Source organism: Megascapheus bottae, chromosome 25 (genome assembly GCF_031878675.1).
Source record: "Megascapheus bottae isolate mThoBot1 chromosome 25, mThoBot2.hap1, whole genome shotgun sequence".
Taxonomy (NCBI): Eukaryota; Metazoa; Chordata; class Mammalia; order Rodentia; family Geomyidae; genus Megascapheus; species Megascapheus bottae.
In genome coordinates this window covers 19,372,203-19,390,774 of record NC_143533.1, presented here as the reverse complement: position 1 = coordinate 19,390,774, position 18,572 = coordinate 19,372,203, and the positions used below count along the sequence as shown (strand labels likewise).

Below are 18,572 nucleotides of genomic sequence, written 5' to 3'. Positions count from 1 at the left end.
TTCAAGCACACAAGATGATGATGTGGGGGACTTCGTGGTATTGAGCCTGACCTCACGACTCAGACAGGCTAGCTGTGTGTGTCAGCACCACCCGTCATCAACTCGCTGACCACTGGCCCTGATAGTCAGGTCCTGTAGGCATCCGTTTCCTTGTCTGTGAGGTGGAAGCTAATAACACCCATATCAGAGAGTTGGTAAAAACAAACAAACAAAAAACCAATTTTGAGATGACTCCGTTAAAATGTACCCCGGGGCCCAGCGATTCACAAGTAGTCGGTAATGAGGCATTTGCAAACACCTCAGCTGGAACGCCAGTGAAGCAGGGGTCAGCTGCAGGACGGCGAGCGGCCTTGGCGGGCGTCCTCTTTGGGTGGTAGCACTTGCAGGGCTGCTGGACAGGCATCAAGGAACAGCTCAACAGCTCACCTTTACCCCAATCTCTTTTCACAAGTCTAGCATGGAAGAATAGTTGATTCTGTCGTTACTGTTTAAAATTCATTCAGTTTTTTCCTTACGTTGTCCTTTTGTACTTAATTTTATTCTCCAAAGCTTTCTGGAAACATCCCTGTGTTTCTGTGTGATTTGATGCAGGTGCTGGGGGCATTTGGTCTTTATTATTGAACCAATGGCGGGGACGCATCAGTTCTCTGTCACTGGTTGAGTCTAAAGCACCTGCTGTTGGCGTGATGGGAGGAGGGATCCCTCCAGGACTTCATCATCCTAGGGCTTTAAAAGATGGAGGCCAGATCTGGTAGTGGTCACGTCCCTTCCATACCCTCCCCAGCCCCCCACACCATCACTCCCACCTTCGCAAGAACAAATAGTTCACTTTGGCATTGTGAATAACGGACAAGAATGACAATGTTGCGATGGACGAGAATGAACGTGGAGGGCAAATTTATCATGAAGTCAATGAAGCCTTTATGTTTGAAGAATCCTAGCGTGCTCTGGCTTCAGCTCAGATAACGGATTCCTATAGTCACAACGTAAAACAATCTGCCAATTTTTTTTAAAAACAGAGTTTCATATTGTGTGAATTTTTTATTTTCTTTTTTTATGTTATTTTCTTTATTTGTGGTGTGGGTCATGGGACTTGCACTCAGCCTGGGCGCTGTCCCTGCGCACTTCAGCTCAAGGCTACCGCCCTACCCCTTGAGTCAAGCCCCACTTTCCATTGTCTAGATGGTAGAGATAAAAGTCTCAGGTTCTTTTGTGCCTGGGCTGGATTTGAACCTTGATCCCCAGATCTCAGACTCCTGAGTAGCTAGGATTGCAGGCATGAGCCACTGTGCCTGGGTTCATATTGTGTGAATCTTAATGTCATGAATTATTTTCCTGTCTGAATGATGGTGGTGGTGGTGATGGCAATAGTGATGACTGTTAGCTAATATTATCGTAATTACTGCATGCCCCCAAATAATGGTGTTTACCCATTATTGCTCTTGTTCTTTAGGACCTCACTAACAATGGGAATGACACATACTTAGCAAAAGTGTTAGTAATTACAATGCTAGAGTCAGCAAACCCTTTGAACCGTGACAAGCCCCAAGCTGAAGAACAAAGAAGGATTCTCAGTGACACAATTTCTTCTCATGACACATATAGGCCTCCATGATGCTCCCTCCCCACACAGGGAAATTCAAGAACTGGGATAGACAAATGACTATCTTTTTCACTAACCTGTAATTAAAACTCAACATTTTTTGTTAAAAATACAGCACCAAAAACCTTACTAGGAGTAGGAGTGCCTGTGATTTTTGTTACCAAAAGAAATGATAAATATTTTCATCTCACGTACAGTTGTCACAGGTACCTGGAAATATAATTTACATTCAACACCACTTCAATATTTGGAATTTATAACACTGTTGATAAAATGTTTTAACATGTTCATGTGAAGGCATACATATTAACATGACCTAATTACCTTTAAATATTGTGATAAATTTGTTAATGCATATCACTTGCTATTTTATGCTTACATTATATACTTCTAATAACTATTTTGAAAGACATCCACGGAGCTCATGAAATTGCCAACATTGGTGAAGGCACAGAATAAAAAGTTGAAAGATTGCTGCTTGCTTATACTTCTTTTTTTTTTAAAGTTGTTCAACAATTATTTATTATGCCTGAAATGTTCAAGCTACCACAGCCATGATGGGATCCTTGCTTATACTTCTTGCAGTAAAACAGTGCTAAAGATACTTTGCATACATCTTTTTCTTTCATGTATTTTTATTGTAATTAATAGAAGGGTTACATTATAGTTGCCAGATAGAAGGTGCATTAATTCACATACATTGATACCCTTTTTCATGTCTTGGTCCCCATTTGCATACATCTTAAACAGCTTTTTTTCTAAGAAAAAAGAGTTGTATGTGTAACATAGCAGTTTTTTTTTAACACCCTGGACAAGACACAGTACAAGACAAGTCCATGTAACAGGCAGAAAATGAGAGAAAGCTTATGAGTGGTCCCCTTAGATCCACTGTGCTCCCTCAGGTAGTAATGTGTCAGGCAAGCATGGTGGGCTCACTGCACTTAGAAGGGTCTGTGAATCCATGGAGACCACAAGACCTCACACTTTGGAGTACTGGGAAGAAAAGAGCTACAGTGACAGAGCTTGTGGGCTGTCGGGAGGCACCTCCTCACGTATTTCCACAAAACTGCAAGGAAACTACCCACATCTCAAGAAGGAGCCAAGAAAGAAACAGGAGATACAGTGTCCCCTGCCCCCCACAATGCCACAGAGGCGAAAATAATATCCAATGATCTCTCAGACCTAAAATCAGCCTCCCCCTCAGCTATGAAAAAACCAGGCTCTTCAGTCAGAGGATTGAATTCTGCCTGTAACCTGAATGATCTTGGAAAACATTCTTTCCAGTTGAGCCTACCGAGGGGAAAACAACTCAGAAAAATCTTGATTGCAGCACTACTGTAGATGAATTTTCAGGTGGATTAATACACATCGAGCATGAGAGAACAGAATCTGAGGGAAAGTAGCAAATTAGGAAAGACCATGGAGTGACAGGTGCAGGATTGTGAGGAAAGCAATCAAAAAGTCTGCATTGACAATAGTAAAATTAAGATCTATGATTCCTGCCAGAGAGAATATCTATGTTTTAAAACTTTTAAAAATCACCTCAAAACAAACAACCATTACCTTCTTCTGAAGCACCTCACTTAAACCAATACTAGACTCTATTAAAAGTTTCTGGGGAAAATTCCATTAAATTCTATTAAAGTGATTTCATCTCTGTAGTAGTAACAGAGATAACTATCTGGGGAAAATGTGAAGTAGAACACAGTGTTTAGAATATACTATATTGGATTCTTCAACTTCGGTTTCCTAAATAACATATGAATTTATGAAATAAAATCCATTCCTAAAAATCAATTCCACTAACTCCTCCATTGACCTTTTAAGCTCTCTAGATCCTTATATTAAAATCCCCAAGCCAGAGACTTTTCAAATCTTACGCAGAGACTGAGAAAAATGCTCGATTTCTAGATTTTTTTTTAAAGACATAGTTAGGTAAGGTTAAAGTGTTCTAATTAGCCTTCCCAGGGCTGTGTCTCCTCGTTTACAACTGAATGACACTCCGCTAAGGGGGGGAATTCTCCTCCTGTGAATTCTTAGAAATTATTTCGAAATTACTTAGAATCTAAATTTGATGTCCAGGGAGCTCGATGTGAAGGAATCGGGTTCATAACTGCCTGTCAGAAATTCCTTTTCACTTCAAGTCTCCTTTTGCCCTGAAAAGCTAGTTCGATAAGATGGGAAGATCTGAGCCATGAGAAGGAATAGGGGGAGGATGGCTTAGCAAGGGTCATTGAGGCTGGATGAGCCAGCCATACCGAGTGTTACCCAGAAATCTTGCTGGGGATCCAGTCTGAAAAACTGAAAGGTGCTATACTTTAAATGTGCCTGACCACATTGCTGGGAAAGGCATGCTTGTATATACAGCAGCATGATGCCGTATGTGCAAGAAGTAGGAATAAAAACTAGGTGATTCCTTACTGTTACGTGTTAAGATGAAGATAATTTTATTCTTGTTTTTGCCAGTGTTGTGCATATGATCCACAGGAATACATTATATTGAAATATATCACTTAAAAGAAATCACCTAAATTTTATGTAAACGTATAAGCAGTGTAAAACAACAAATCTGAGTTAGAATAATAAAATGTTTGTTACCCATAAGTATCTTTAACATACAAGAACAGATTTAATGGCCTAGAAATTACTTCAACTAAAAGTGCTTCCATCTTGAGAACTCACTGCGGACATAGACCATAAATAGAAATATTGAGCCCTATTCTTAGCTTGCTTTTTTGCAAACACTACCCTGCTCTCTCTCTTCTCCAGCCCTCTTGGCCTCTGCCTTGGTTCCCATCCCAGGGCCTTTATAAGTGCTATTCTCTCCATGTGGACCCCCGCTTCTATTCTATTTGGTTCTTCAAAGGTGACCTTTGGGACACACTGTCTGAAATCACTGTCCTCGCTTCTCGCATCCCCAACAGTTCCTCTCTATCTCCTCACAGGATCGTTGTTCCTACGTAGCACACACCTCACAGTCTGAACTTGCCTTGATTCATTAGATGACTTGTTTATTGTCTGTCTTTCCCCAAGCATTCCAGTCAGCACAGTCACTCTCAAATGACGCTGTGTGAGCACACACCACCCCATGCAATAGAAAGCATTGCATCCTATTTGTTGGGCACATGTTTTTGTTGTATCTGGAAGACCCAGAATCCAAAGTCTGTCAGATTTAACCATTTTATGAAATTATCCTGTATGCCACAGAGCCAAGTCTTTGCATCCTAAAAAATTAGTACTTACATTGATAATAATGATGCCTATTAGAAAAATCTTACTGCTCAAGTGAGCAGTACAGGATATCAGGGAGAGGTTTCATATTGGAAATGTAACTGCTTTCTGCCCTTGAATGAGTCACTCTGGAATGGAAAAATCTGGCCCTCATATGTTAATTTAAGGGATGAACGAAGACCAATACAAACAGTCCCAAAGGAATAAATCCATGATTAGAGCTCTCACTTGAAGGGCACGCTGGTGAAATTCAGGACTAGCGTGCGTGTCTTTCTACATGTGTGTTCATATGTATAGCGTGATGGAGGAAGTTGTGTATTCCTTCAAGTCAGTGTATACCAGGTTTGATCCTGCCAACCAGAGCAAAGCTGGCCTCGGGCCTTTCTACGTCATAATCCACCAAAGAACCAGTTTCACATCCCAGATAGGATATTTGCCCCCTTCGCTTTCCATGAATGTGATTCATTTTCAACTTTGTAATGTCAGGGAATTTTTCTAGACTACTCCAGTGTCACATGCTTTTTTCACTTCCCTGACATCCTGCGGCAATTATTGATAATTAAACGCATCCTGCCTTGTGCTATTTTTCTCTGTCTTGAACTCTTCCTTGAGATTCTTTCTGTTTTCCTTGCTTGGTGGGCTGTGACTTGAATAAGATGTTATGGTTCAACTCGCAGAGATGCAGCTGAACTCCCACAGCCCCCAGCATGGTGTGTACATAGCCAACGTGACACAGGGGGCCCATCCACATGCCTACGTGCTTTCTGCAGAAACCAAACCTCTTTCCTATAGTCTTGCTGATGTTACCCTGGTCACAAATACATCGCTTGCTTCTCTGTCATCAGAGATGAAGTTGTTGACTACAATGAACTAGAACTAAAATGACCAAGTTCTTTAGATAAAATGGAAAAAAACCCACATTAATTGTGGTGATTTGTTACTATTTTTGCCTTTTCCTGTTTCTCTGAGCCATATCAATGTGTGATTACTCTGTCTACAATGAATAGATTTTTTAAAAATCCTCATTATTATGATCAGGCAAAAATGCAGTGAGGATGATTCAGTTCACTTCAGGTGAGCAGGAGGAAGGGCTGAAGGAAAGCTAAAATCTGTTCTTTAAAGAGCCCTGCCTTTGGGGCCCCTCATGTTCCTGGCTTGGCTTGAGATTCGTTAAGTCTCTTCAGAAAACAGATGGTGTTGGAGGAGGCACGTGGACAGAAAGAAAATGCCTGACCATAGTGCGATGTGGCTACAAAACCAATTCAATAGCAGACTTGATTTAGAAAGGACATTTTTCCTTTTCTTTTTTTATGAAAAGAGTCTTCAGTAAGTAAAGAAGAAAACCTTAGACCTTAGAATGACCAGGAATAAGCCACAATAGTAGAAACAGAAATAAGCAAGATCCAAATTAACTAATTTTTCATAGGAGATGTTCAATTGCTAGCTGGGTCACATAATTTAATCTGCATGAGTCTTGTAATTTTCCCCTTGAAATGCATTATGCAAATTTTCTGAGACCCTAAAATGTTCTGCCTGGTCCTTCATCATTATTGGAATACATGCATCCTTTTCTTCACACCCGAAAACCTTCTCCTCTCTAAACTTTTTCCGCTGATCACCTCAGCTCATAACTCCTGGGGTTCCAGCTGTGTAATGCACTCATGTCAGCATTACCATATCCAAGAGTTTTTAGTCTACTAAAGGAAGTAGGCTGACATACCAAAATGAGTCAGCCCTCATCAATGCATGTGCAAAGAGAACGTGGTGGTGGCTGCAGCGGGGGGGGGGGGGGGGGATGAACATCACACAAAGCCCAGAGCCCATGTGGCTGCAGCGCACATGATGTCTCTGGAAGGTGACCCCACAGATCCCAGAGGGAACAGATGTCTAGGGGAGACAGGCTTTCAATCTTCCTATGTCCAGATATTTACCTGTCATTTTATCCCAGCTCAGTCACTTATTTCTCCTTTTATGATTTTTTCCCCTAGATTGGTATATCCAAGATAGTGTTATTTATGTAGATTCTCTTTCAGTTTGCTCCTCATTTAATTTAAAAGCATTTTGTAAGCAGATACTTTATATTATGAGTAAATATGAGGATGAATGTAAGGTATAAATACAACAGAAAGAAAAGCTTACCAATGCATTCTAAACGGTTCTTCTTACCTGTCAGTACCTAAGTTCGTTAAAATACAGATGAGCACGGGAGACTTTTCCCACAAGGTAATCAGAACGACTGCACAGAAACTAAGGTTGTTCCCAGTGTCCTGGTATGGCTCTATTTCATGTCTTTGTTGCACCCACCCTAGTACTGTAAGAGTGTGCCACGCTTCCTTAACCATGAGAGAGGCTGTTGGTTTTCACATCATCTTCGTGTAGAAGAATGTTCTTAGTTGAAGGTCTGGAATGGGTTAGGAGATCTGGACTTGGATTCCAGATTTACTTTCCCTTCGTTTGGTAGTCTGCAAGCAATATAGTTTCATTGCATTTAGCTGCCCTAATAACTCTTCCTTGTTCTTCTCTCATTTGTTGTAGAATGCAAAGTTCCTGATCTCTTGATCCCTTACTGTCATCCTAGAACGTTGGGCAAGCTGAAAACTTCTAACGGTAAGGCCTTTATTTCTTGTTATATCTTTCTGGGATAAAATAGTACTAACATTCATTCTTCTTCATGACATACTGGGCCTAGTCTAGACTTTTGCCTCAAACTAATGTTTGATATGCTTGCCTAAGCAGTGGGTTATTGAGTATACATCAAACTTTAAGTATTATTATTTTTAAATACCATCTTTGTCAGCTTTGAAAAACACAAGAAGAGAAAAAAATAAATAGTAAAAGTACTGCTTAACATACTGAATAAAAACCCAGGCCCAGTTAGTTTGATGCCACCTAGTGAAACGTTTTTATAGGTTATTTCCAAACTTTATTCAACATAACCAAATGTGTCTACTGTGGTAGCCATGCCTAACAGGCGTCTACGCAGCTGGGCAGTTTGTGTGGTGTCTATAAAGGGAAATACTTGCAATTATCACCAGTAGTCTGGTGAACGTGCTGTGGATTGAATTCACGAATGGATCCTGCACATGAATACACAAATGGATCCCGGCACACTCTGACATTGTATTTAAAGCTTTGCTGACAATCCACGTGGAATTTGTTATCCATTGTAAGTGTATCTTCAATATTCTAGAATTAAAAAAAAAATCTCTCCATCCCCTCACCATGGATGGGGTTTTTAATTTAGGACTCATAGTTGTATAAAGCCACTTCCTAATTTTTCCTTTTTAAAATCAGGTTCTTATATATGCTTTGTTTAAGCTTAAAAATCATTCAGGCTTTCTATTAGTATTTTCAGCTTTTGTGTCCTAAGCAATTCATTTAAAAGTCAGCAACTGTGACACCCTGATCCCTCATGATGTATGTCTGCTTTGAAGAAGGCTTCATTCTCTCTCAAGATTCATTCTCATACAGACAGGTTCACCATGAGATGGCGGTAGAGAACAGCCGGGCCTTAGCCAGAATAAAGGCTGAGCCTGATGGGAGGAGCTAGTGATTCACTTGATTTTTTTTTTTCTTTCTTCTTCTTCTTTGTATCAGGTGGTTTACTAGAGAAAAAAAAAAGAGGGGGCTAGTATGAATGTTAAACTCAAAGGTTAACAGGTATGTGTATCAGGAAAAAAATTGGAGGCAGTTCTTGACATATATACCGAGGTCAAGGAGATAAGTTCTACCTGGCTGTGTATTCTCCCTCTTTTTCTCTCTCCTATCTCAGTATTATATATATATGAGGAAATAGAGCAAAAAGGTGTCTTGGAAGAGGGAAAGGAATGAGGAAAATGAAGGAAGCAAAGTAGGAGATATAGATGACAAGAAAGAAGATACGTGACAGCCAACCATTGATCAGGCTACATTAGCTAGGCTTTGCCTCATCTGTCCTTGAAGGAGCCATAGAGCCACTGGAACAGTTGCCAGAATGGGTTCATGCCTCTTGTCCATTTGGATGTCATTCGTTGTACAGAGAAAGCAGAACAAGGTAAAGAGGGTAGGCATTTTTTGGTCAGTCCTGGGCTTGAGCTCAAGGCCTGAGCACTACCCCTGGGTCTTTTCAAGGTTAGAACTCTACCACTTGAGCCTCAGCATCACTTCCAGCTTTTTCTATGTATGGTACTGACGAATGGAACCTGGGTCTTCGTGCATGCTAGGCAAGCACTCTACCACTAGGCCAAACTCCCAGCCGAGGGTGGGCATTTTTGAAAGTGCTGTCAGAGATAGCAGTACCGACTATTGTCAGGATTAGGATTAGGAATAAGTTTTATTGATCCTAATTATCTGTTAGGCCAGCCTTTCCAAATAAAAAGGCAAAGGGGGGATTTAATATTTTTTACCACACAGAAAAGATAGTAAAAGAACCCGAGTCCATCATTTTCATATTTCTTAATATTTTTGCCTATGAGACAAAAATCAAGTCCACAAGAAAGTGTGAACATATTATCTTTGATTGCCTAGTAAGTTTATTTGGTATCAGAGGCAATGAGCATAAGATCTTCAAGTAAGAAATTTTATCCTTAGAAGATACTTTGGCAATTATGTATTGCTCTTTTAGAGCTTATTTTTGTTTTTTCCTCAGAAGGAAATCTGAAATAGGAAGCCAACTGGTATAGTGTACTGTGTTCTAACTTACCTTAAAGCATAATCACTTATGAAAACCGACTTTGTTTAAAAGGTTAAGTAACCCTGGAAGAGAGTTGAGGATGTTAGAGCCTTTCCTGCTTTTAATCATGCTACCAGTTATGCTTCCCCATGCAAAATGGTGTAGGGTTGTGCTGGAGGAATGTGAATGGCTCGGTATAACAAGAGGAACCGGGGGTTAGTTGCCAAAGAAACTTAGAATCAAATCTTGTCTCCATATAAAATAATCTGACTAATGTTGGTCTGGCAATCTATGTCCTCATTTTATTAGCATTAGATTTCTCACCTACAAAGAGGAGCATTGATAAAGTAAAATGGAACTGAGCATTGAATGAGACACAGAGAATCGAGAACCCGGTGAGGAATGGACGTTAGCATTGTTGAAAACTGGAGATGCTGATTTGATGATTGAAAATGAACACTGCAGTCTAAAGTAGGAGGTCAAAACACTTTCCTAGCTTGAATGTGCTTTTTTCCAAGGACTACTTGCCCAGCTGCTTATAGTGATGTAGACATAGAGTAAATAAAGCCTTGCTTTCTGGCTAAAGAAAGAACTGAGAACATTTGTACCCTGTCTAGTGCCTGGCTGTAAGCGTATGAAGTTAGCAGTGTGCTTTCCTGTAAGATGTGTGGGAGACTGTGGGAAGAGCGAGTCAGACATGACCTCTTCCTTCCGGCTAGCATGGGGTTGGGAATGAGCACAGCAGGGAGAGGAGATGAGAAACAGCCCTTCACGGGAAGACACTGTGCTCCTCCAATGGTGGAAGCTTGCAGTACCTGCTGCTTCCTAGGCCTTTCCCGAGCTGCTACAAAGAGCTGGCTCTGGTTCAGTCCCAAACCACTGATGGATAAGGCCTGGAATTAGTGGGACCCAGTGGACATTTGACAGTACGCAGCCAATAGCAGTGTCGGTACCCTGTTGGCAGAACCAATAGGGGGTGTGAGGCTGGGCCAGGGAGGTCCCACGCCCAGGGGACTTGTGAGCCTAACCTTGGGAAAGATCTGCATTAAAGACAAACCTCAAATTCCCATTTGCCTCCCCTGTTGCTCATTAAACCATCCAAAAGAAAGAATGTCTGAAGTTGTTCTTCCAGCCTTCCTCGGGACATATATATGCAAAACAGAGGTTTGATGCCAACATTAATGCCTCTTCCTAAAGTATTGAATTTTTCATGCACTGGAGAATTGGGGTTAATGCTCAAAAAGAAAGCTTCTTATGAAATAAAACTGATGAAATACAGCTCTGAATGGGTTTCAGAAACTCATCTCCCAGACTGCTTAAGGTCCCCTGCAAGGAAAAAGTTTGCTCTGATTGTTAACAAACTATGAAAATTAATGGCTCATCAGCTCTACCCTTATCACCCACCTACTTGCTTCTGCTTGTTGATCCAGAAACACCTTCATTCTCGCTCTAAAAAAATCGATTATTGGTCATTTTGTGTGGTGGCTTTGTGATGGAGGGAACAAACTGTGGACAAGCTCAAGGCGCCTAAAGAGGCCAGGCCTCTCCCTGCTGGCCAGGCGAGCCGGAAACCTGGAAAGCTGTCCACAGACTGTCTGGCATGAGGGAAGGAAGGAGGAAGAGGCTTAATTTCTAGCTAGTTGGACCTTGAAAGGTGGCTTCCATTCCTTTTGGCTCATGAGGCAAAGCCAAAGGGCAAGAATTCTAGCTAGATCCTGTCAATTTCTCACATTATTTGGGAGATCATGAAGTGAACTGAAACTGGATGAAGTGGAGAAATGGCCCTGACAGGCGAATTTATACCAGAGCCATAAGCTAGGTACACCCTCCTTTCATTCCCTTGGGATGGAATATCTTAACCAGAAGCCTGTCTACTTGCAGTTTAGAAAAGTTGATAAAGGACTAAATGGCCTAATTATAGAATGTTTGACTAGTTTTCTAGAGATCTTTTCTATTTTCCTATGGAATAACTGTAAAAGAAAAGACAAACATTTTTACTTTTGAGCAATGTGAACTTATTTCATAATTTACACATGGCACTAAGTCGTAAACTTAGAATATATTTTATAGCAAAATGTTATATAAGCCTAAAGTTATCTTAAAATATGAATCTTCTCAGTCTTATGTGACCTCATTGAAATGCTCAATTATGGAGCAGCTCTCTCCAATAGAAATTGGCTTTACTAAAACCATTTAATACCTATGCAAGTTCAACTAAGTATTTATCATTTTTTGTTTCCTTAGTGCTTAATAGAATATTGAGGCAAAGCCAGGATGTTCACCGTTGTTGTCTTTGGTGCCTGCTATTTCGGGGCTTTCTCTTGTGCAATCGAGCAGGCACTGTGTAACCAATTCTGGACAGTGACCTGTATGTGGAAGTAACGAGTGTGTCACTGTGAGTTGCTGAGCGGAAGCCTGGATGCAAGTGTTGGTGAGCTGCTGGCAATGGATGGCGTAGCTATGGGATGAGGTGCTCTCAGTGAAGTTGCATTTATGAGTGTCTTTTTGGAACAAGAGCTGTGCTGAATCCTCACTGGACAAGACGCATAAACAAGGAGCAATCTTCTGTAATGTAGTTACTGAGATTTAAGGCTTATTTGATAATATTCATAAAGGAGCCTAACCTGACTAGTAAATACGAAGTAAGTAGAGTATTTAATCAGTTAGTTCTCACTGGATAAATGAAAAGACTCTTTTTTTACCTAAATTATAAAGTGTCTAATTTTTGGTCCTAATCATAACCAGTATATTTGACCTCTGCTGTTGTACCAGGCATTAAACTAAATCATTTACATATATAGTTTCATTTATGTTGCATAGCAACCCCAGAAAATATTACCCCTGTGTGTCAGATGATGAAACACCTAAAGCAGCTAAACCGTATCATGGGGAATATTTTGAAGCCTATTCAAACCTAAGAATTCTGTGCACTGTATCTGATTTTCAGTGTTATGTATCATATATCCTTAATTACTTCCTTTGTTGACAAGCTTTATGTTTGTGTCTGCAGCCATAACTAAAGCCTAGCTGAAAAGTCCTCATACACTCAGTCCTAATTCCTGACTTCAATACATGATTTAAAGCCTCTAAGAAAGTTGGCAGTTCTAGGTAAGAGGATTGTAGAACAAAGTAAATTTAGTAGAGAGTAGAAGTCAAAAGGAAGGTATCCCAGAGCACTCAAAATTCAATCATCGTAGAACTTACTAGTTCGTTTAAAATTAAATCTGAACCTATGATACTGAATTGTTCAAATCTATAAGCTTCATTAAAGACAATTCCTACCTCTAAAATTCGGATTATGTCTTGGATGACCCACCCTCTTCTTTTTTTTTTAATAATTAAGTCCTCTAAATTCTGTGTTTGAAGAAGGAAACTGAATACTTAGTAGTCCTAGAAAGGTTCATATTGTTTGATTCAAGGCTAATAGCTAGAGAATAATTTGAAGAAGTATAGCCTTTCATATTGTAGAATAGGTTTTATTTTCCCTAAAAGATTAAATTTAGCCAAAATGTTCATCAAGCTAGTATCACAAACTAGCTATTTCTAAAATTTCGTGAGAGTATGTCTCTTGTCAGGCTTGATGGCATGTTATGTGATTTGGTTTTCCTTTGAGGCGAATGTGTCTGCACACAGGCACACTTGGTGATCATGAGAGTGCAGGGACTGCAGGGGAATGGAGGGATCGCAGTAGGAGGTTCATACAAAGTACAGTGAGAACAAAGAAGATTGCTGGCAAAACCTGCATGGTGGGGACCTGGACATGTTTCCAGGGCTCATCTAAGGCACTGTTAAGTAATCAGGAAATTACTACATCTAACAGGTTGACATTTTGTTCATTCCCTCATTTGTTTAGCTGTACTTATGGTCATGATAATTAGCGGAAGCGTAGATTGGTAGAGAAACAAACCACATACATCTTCAGGAAGGGCTTTATTTGTCTTGATAATTTAGAGGCTCCATTTAAGGAGAATGACTTCACCAACTTAAAACACAAGCTTTTATATTCTGGGAAGGATAAGAACTTAATTATTGTATTCAGAGTTTGATTCACAGTATTTTTCAGGTTCAGTTAAAGATAGTCGTGGAACTTAGAAACTGCTTAGGATTGTTTACTATTGTTGTGCTTATTTACTGCCCAATTTACAACCTCCTTCATGCTCCTATGTTTACTAATACAGACCTGATTATTTTAGAAACAGACACTAGGAATCGGGATGAGGAAAGCATGGTTCACCCTGGAGCTACACTAACTAAGTATGCTTCTGATTTAATCTCATTTTCCCCTCAATGAACCATCCTGTTCACCCAATCCAAAACCCTTATATATCTGCTTTTGTTGTTTGTTCCCTAATCCTTCCTCGGTTTCTTACCATATCTTTACCTTTCTCCTTTCTTGAGAAGTGTTGGGTCGGTTCCCTCTTTAAACATAAATCTGTCTTTCATTCAAGTGTTTCTGTGTTTGAAGGAGGAAACTGAATACTTAGTAGTCATAGAAAGATTCCCATTGTTTGATTAAAGGCTAATGGCTAGAGAATAATTTGAAAAATTATAGCCTTTCATACCATGGAATAAGTTTTATTTTCACTAAAATATTAATTTATTTAGCCAAAATGTTCAGACAAGAATCACAAACTAGCTATTTCTAAAATTTCATGCGAGTATGTCTTTTCTCTAGGATTGATTGCACGTTATGTGGTTTTGGTTTTCCTTTGAAAAGATGACTGTTTTCAAAGGGCACACAATGCTTGTATTAGTAGCTGTATGCAAATTGAATTGTCAGCCCTATGCTAATAACCTGGGCAGACTCTGCAATGAGGAACCCCTGGAGCTGTTCACGTCTTCCTGGGTTAACCTCCCTGGAGCCATTCATTTTAGACCTTAAGAGAATAAAAATTATGGTTGGCCAGAAGTGTGCTTAGCAGTAGAGAGCTTGCCTAGCATGCAGAGCCCTAGGTTCCTCAGTACCACATACACAGTAAAACCCAGAAGTGGTGCTGTGACTCACATGGTAGAGCTCTAGCCTTGAGTTCAAGACCCAGGACTGGCAAAAGAAAATATTATTATTGTAAACAGGATACATGTCATCTTCTCAGTTACTGTTATGTAAGTCAGACGATGAGTCTGCTTCTTTAAACACTGTGATCCCTCCCCTTGTGTTCCCGGGGGTTTGTCCCTCCTGGTTCCCCTCCCCCACAGGTTGTTTTTCAACCTAGTGTCTAGTAAGTGTCACTGCTGAACTTGTTCACACTTTGTCCCACCATTTCTGTGTTCCTCCTTACTCTCCCCAAAACAGATAAACATACATGCAAGACGAAAGGTACAGAAAATCAAAAACAATGACCAAGGAGGGAGAAAAAAATCAAGGAGCAAAATAACATAAACCCTCTTGTTTCTATTTCTTGAAGTTCATTTAGATAAACATCATTTTATATGAACATATGCTCATAACTATTCTCCTTTTTCTCACTGTGTGATCATTTCAGACACTTTGAAATGGCCTTCCTTAGCTACAGAGAACCTGAATGCCCAACCTTCGCCAGCTACCTCTTGCAAACTGACATTAATTCATAACAGGAAAAAGTCAAGAATGACCTGGAATAACCCCATTTTTACCACAAGGAAAAACTTGCCACAAAAATCCAGCCATAGGGGATTAAAGCAATCATTTTTTATTTGTAGTTTTATGATTGGAAATGTACTTAATGTTTTAGCAAGGAACAACATTATACTGACAGCATGTAGTCAACAGCCACAGAATTTTTAATATTTTTCCTCTTTCCTCCTTCTCCTTGTTTTCTTTCTCTTCCTCCTCTTCTTCCCTTCCTTCTCTTCTAGTGACAAGCATCTAGCCATTTTTTTTCAAGTTCACAGTTGATTTCATTTGTGAAGCTAACCAAGAGACAATGCTGAATACACTACTTCGTTCCAGATTTTGGAATGTAATATGGAAAAGTATCTCAGAGAGAATATTGGCTTACTCCCTCATCTTTTAGCTCTTTCCATGTAAATGCCTGATCTAGGTGCTCATAAAAACTGAAATTATGACCTTCATTTTCTGTGGCTTGGAGTTGGAGCAAAAGTGTTCCATCAATAAAATCTTCAATGGTTTTTCGATCCTATAATATCACCCAGCAATTCTCTCCTTGAGTCAAGATAATAGCAGCAATTAGGCAGCTTTTATTTCTCAACCCCTTTTAACTTTTGCTGTCTTATAAATGAGCACACAGCATCTATATGTAGACATTGTAAAGGGAATGTGGGTAGAGTTAGAAGCAAGGGAGAACAATTACTCCATTCATGAATTATCTCTTACTTTTCACTTTAGCCCCAAGGTTAAATGGGAATGTGCTTGCATGGCTGACTTTCTATTTTGAGTGCACGAGAAGGCTCTGCCCGGGGTTCTGCAGATGTGTTGAGAAACAAGACTTAGGAATCTCAGACACACTTGCATTTATTAGTGGTCACTAATGGCATATGATTAAAGTAATTACAGGAAGGCAAACAGACAATTAACTTGTTGGGAAGTACCCACAAAGGGCAATAACAGAGTTTAAAGTTCTTGTGTATATGGTTCATCTATAAATCCCACAACTATCATGAGCAATGGTGATGCCAACCAGAACAGTTCGATGAGCAGTAGACTGTCAGGAAACAACCGTGGTGTCTGTGAGATAAAGGCAAAAACCGAATGACAATCTGCTGTGGTGGTGTAAGGTAGGAGGAAGGGAGCTGGTACCATAATCAGCCTTCAAGAATCATGGTAGCTTATTCAGAGCTTTAGTAGTAGAAGAGAAGGATGAGCATGAAAGCCTTCCTTCTTTCTCTCTGCACTGCCCTTCACTGTGGGCACCATATTCCTCAGCCCTGGGCGGTATGACTCAAAAGTCACCTTCGGTTAGATTAGCATGTATCTGATAGGCTTGTCATACACATGTGCGTCACTGTTTGTCTTCTGTAACTTCTGCCATGCACAGTACCAAATGGAAAACTGGCTGATGAAGATGAGTTTCTTTCACAGAAAGAGGTCCCACCCCCAACTTGTTCCTGTATGTCAGGTTCAGCGAGCAGAGGCTCAGTACAAAGAGCTATTAATTTTCTGAGATTGCCTTTCTATGAATCCTACATGCATGCTGTGTGGTTCTACAAGGACTCTACTAGTAATGGTACTTGTATTAGTCTGTTTGGTATTGCCAAACAAAGTATACAATACTAGGTATTTGATAAGGAAAAAAATATGTTACTTTCAACTCACAATTGTTAAGGTTCAAGAAAATGGAACTAACATCCTGGAAGGATCCCTAACATCTGTGTAACAACTTGTCCGAACAGTAGGAAGGGAGTAGGCCATGTGTAGAAAGGTTGCATTTGTGGAGTTTGGAACTCTGGGTCCTGGGGCTTGACTTGGTGAGGATAAGTCAGGAGACCAGCAGAAACCTTTTCCCCGACCCAGTCACTTTCCACTGACATCACCTCCAGAGTCCTAGTACCTCATTTCTGCCACACTGGGGTCCAAGCACACTGGGCTCTTAGTACATTGAGCCTTTGGAAGACACACTATAACATCAATAAATATATAACCATGTATTTTCTTTCGTACATTATTTACTTGATCTCATTGGAACAGGTCTTTGAGCTCATCTTACAGGAGTGGAGATGATCTGATTTACGTCTATAGAATACTGCTTTGGAGTTATGACTTACAGAGCCTTTGAAATGAACACCTGGGAGTTTCTTTTTATTATTGTTAATTGAGTAGTTACCACATACTCTATCTAAGGGGCATTTGTAGTCGGAGGGTTGCAGGATTTTTGTCTAAGGAGCCTGTCCCTCTGGAAACACAAAAGCCAAGCACAAGTTCTTTCCTATCCTGTGATGTCTATGCCCTGCAACATATCTTAAAATCTGGTATTTAGTCTTAGCTTACTTCTGTACTTTTGATTACTGCTAAACTAAATGAAAGCAGTCATTTCCAGAACCATGTCCCATTTCCATCTCTTCCTGACTTCAGCATATGTAATGTACTTGTTTCCTAATGAAAATATAATGACTTAAGCACATTTCCCCTCATCCTGCTACTTCTCTTCACCAAGTAAGCTCCTACTGAAATATAAAGGCCCACGTTGAATGCCACCTCTTTCAGAAATCCCTTCTTAAAATCCTTTGGCTGGAATAAATGTGCCCCTTTTCTTATTGTTCTGGTTTATGCTTTTATCTTGGAACTATATCCTTAACATGGAATTATCTCATTATTGAACTGTCTCTTATTTGTCTCAACATTCTTCTAGGGGGAATAACCTGTTACGGATTTTGGGAGCCACAAATCGCAGTAGTCGTCACACAGGGCATGGTGAATGACTTTGTGGGCTCATATCCATACTGGCTTCTTTTGTAGGGCTGGGAATAGTGTCTCCAGCCGAAGAGGACAGTTTAGATAAAATTTAGATGGCCATTTTTGAGGTGAGCAGACACAAAACACTACCAGTTTGGGGGATTCTAAAATTATGTCCAGCCTGGCCTTTGTCATCTTGAGCTCCACAGCTGCCCGCATTTATGGCTACAAAGCCACTCTACACATCAGTGCATGAAGAAGATAAGTACCTCTGGCAGATTTGAAAAGAATTTGGATGGACTTTAGAAAGCAGCAAACTTGTTTTTTAACTCTTAAGCTCTTTTAGACACCTGAGCCCCAATTATTTACAATAGGATATTTCCCATGACTTCTCGAACTGGCCCTTGACTGTTTCCAAGAATTGGAGATTGATGGTTCAGGCCTGTTATAGCTCAGCACCATGGCAGTTTTCAGACACCTGGACCTGAAGTCAGACCACTGCCAACTTCAACCACCTCAAGTCACAATCATCAAGCTTCATTTCCTAGTGTGTCTGCAGTGCTCGCAACACAGGGGATAGATCCTACAGTTTAATCTCTTCATCCATGTGAGCTATTTTCCACTCTGTCCTCTACTTCTGGGAAAGAACATAGATACATGGCATTTCTAGTTCATTCTAACTCATCATTATACAGTTTTCTATTTGTACACAAAATGTGAATAGTAAAAATTGAACCTAAGAGCCCCACAGAGGGAAA

The 18,572-nt window shown here is 40.2% G+C and overlaps 1 protein-coding gene across 4 annotated transcripts in view; it reads left to right on the top strand.

Moving 5' to 3' along the window:
• Sema6d (semaphorin 6D) overlaps positions 1 to 18,572 on the top strand; it is a 764,305-nt gene that overhangs the window by 498,520 nt on the left and 247,213 nt on the right. For all 4 annotated transcript variants that reach the window (XM_090358471.1, XM_090358472.1, XM_090358468.1 and 1 more), the window contains exon 4: positions 7,370 to 7,441. The gene's annotated coding sequence lies outside the window, so the exon portion shown is untranslated. The remainder of the gene's footprint in view (positions 1 to 7,369; positions 7,442 to 18,572) is intronic.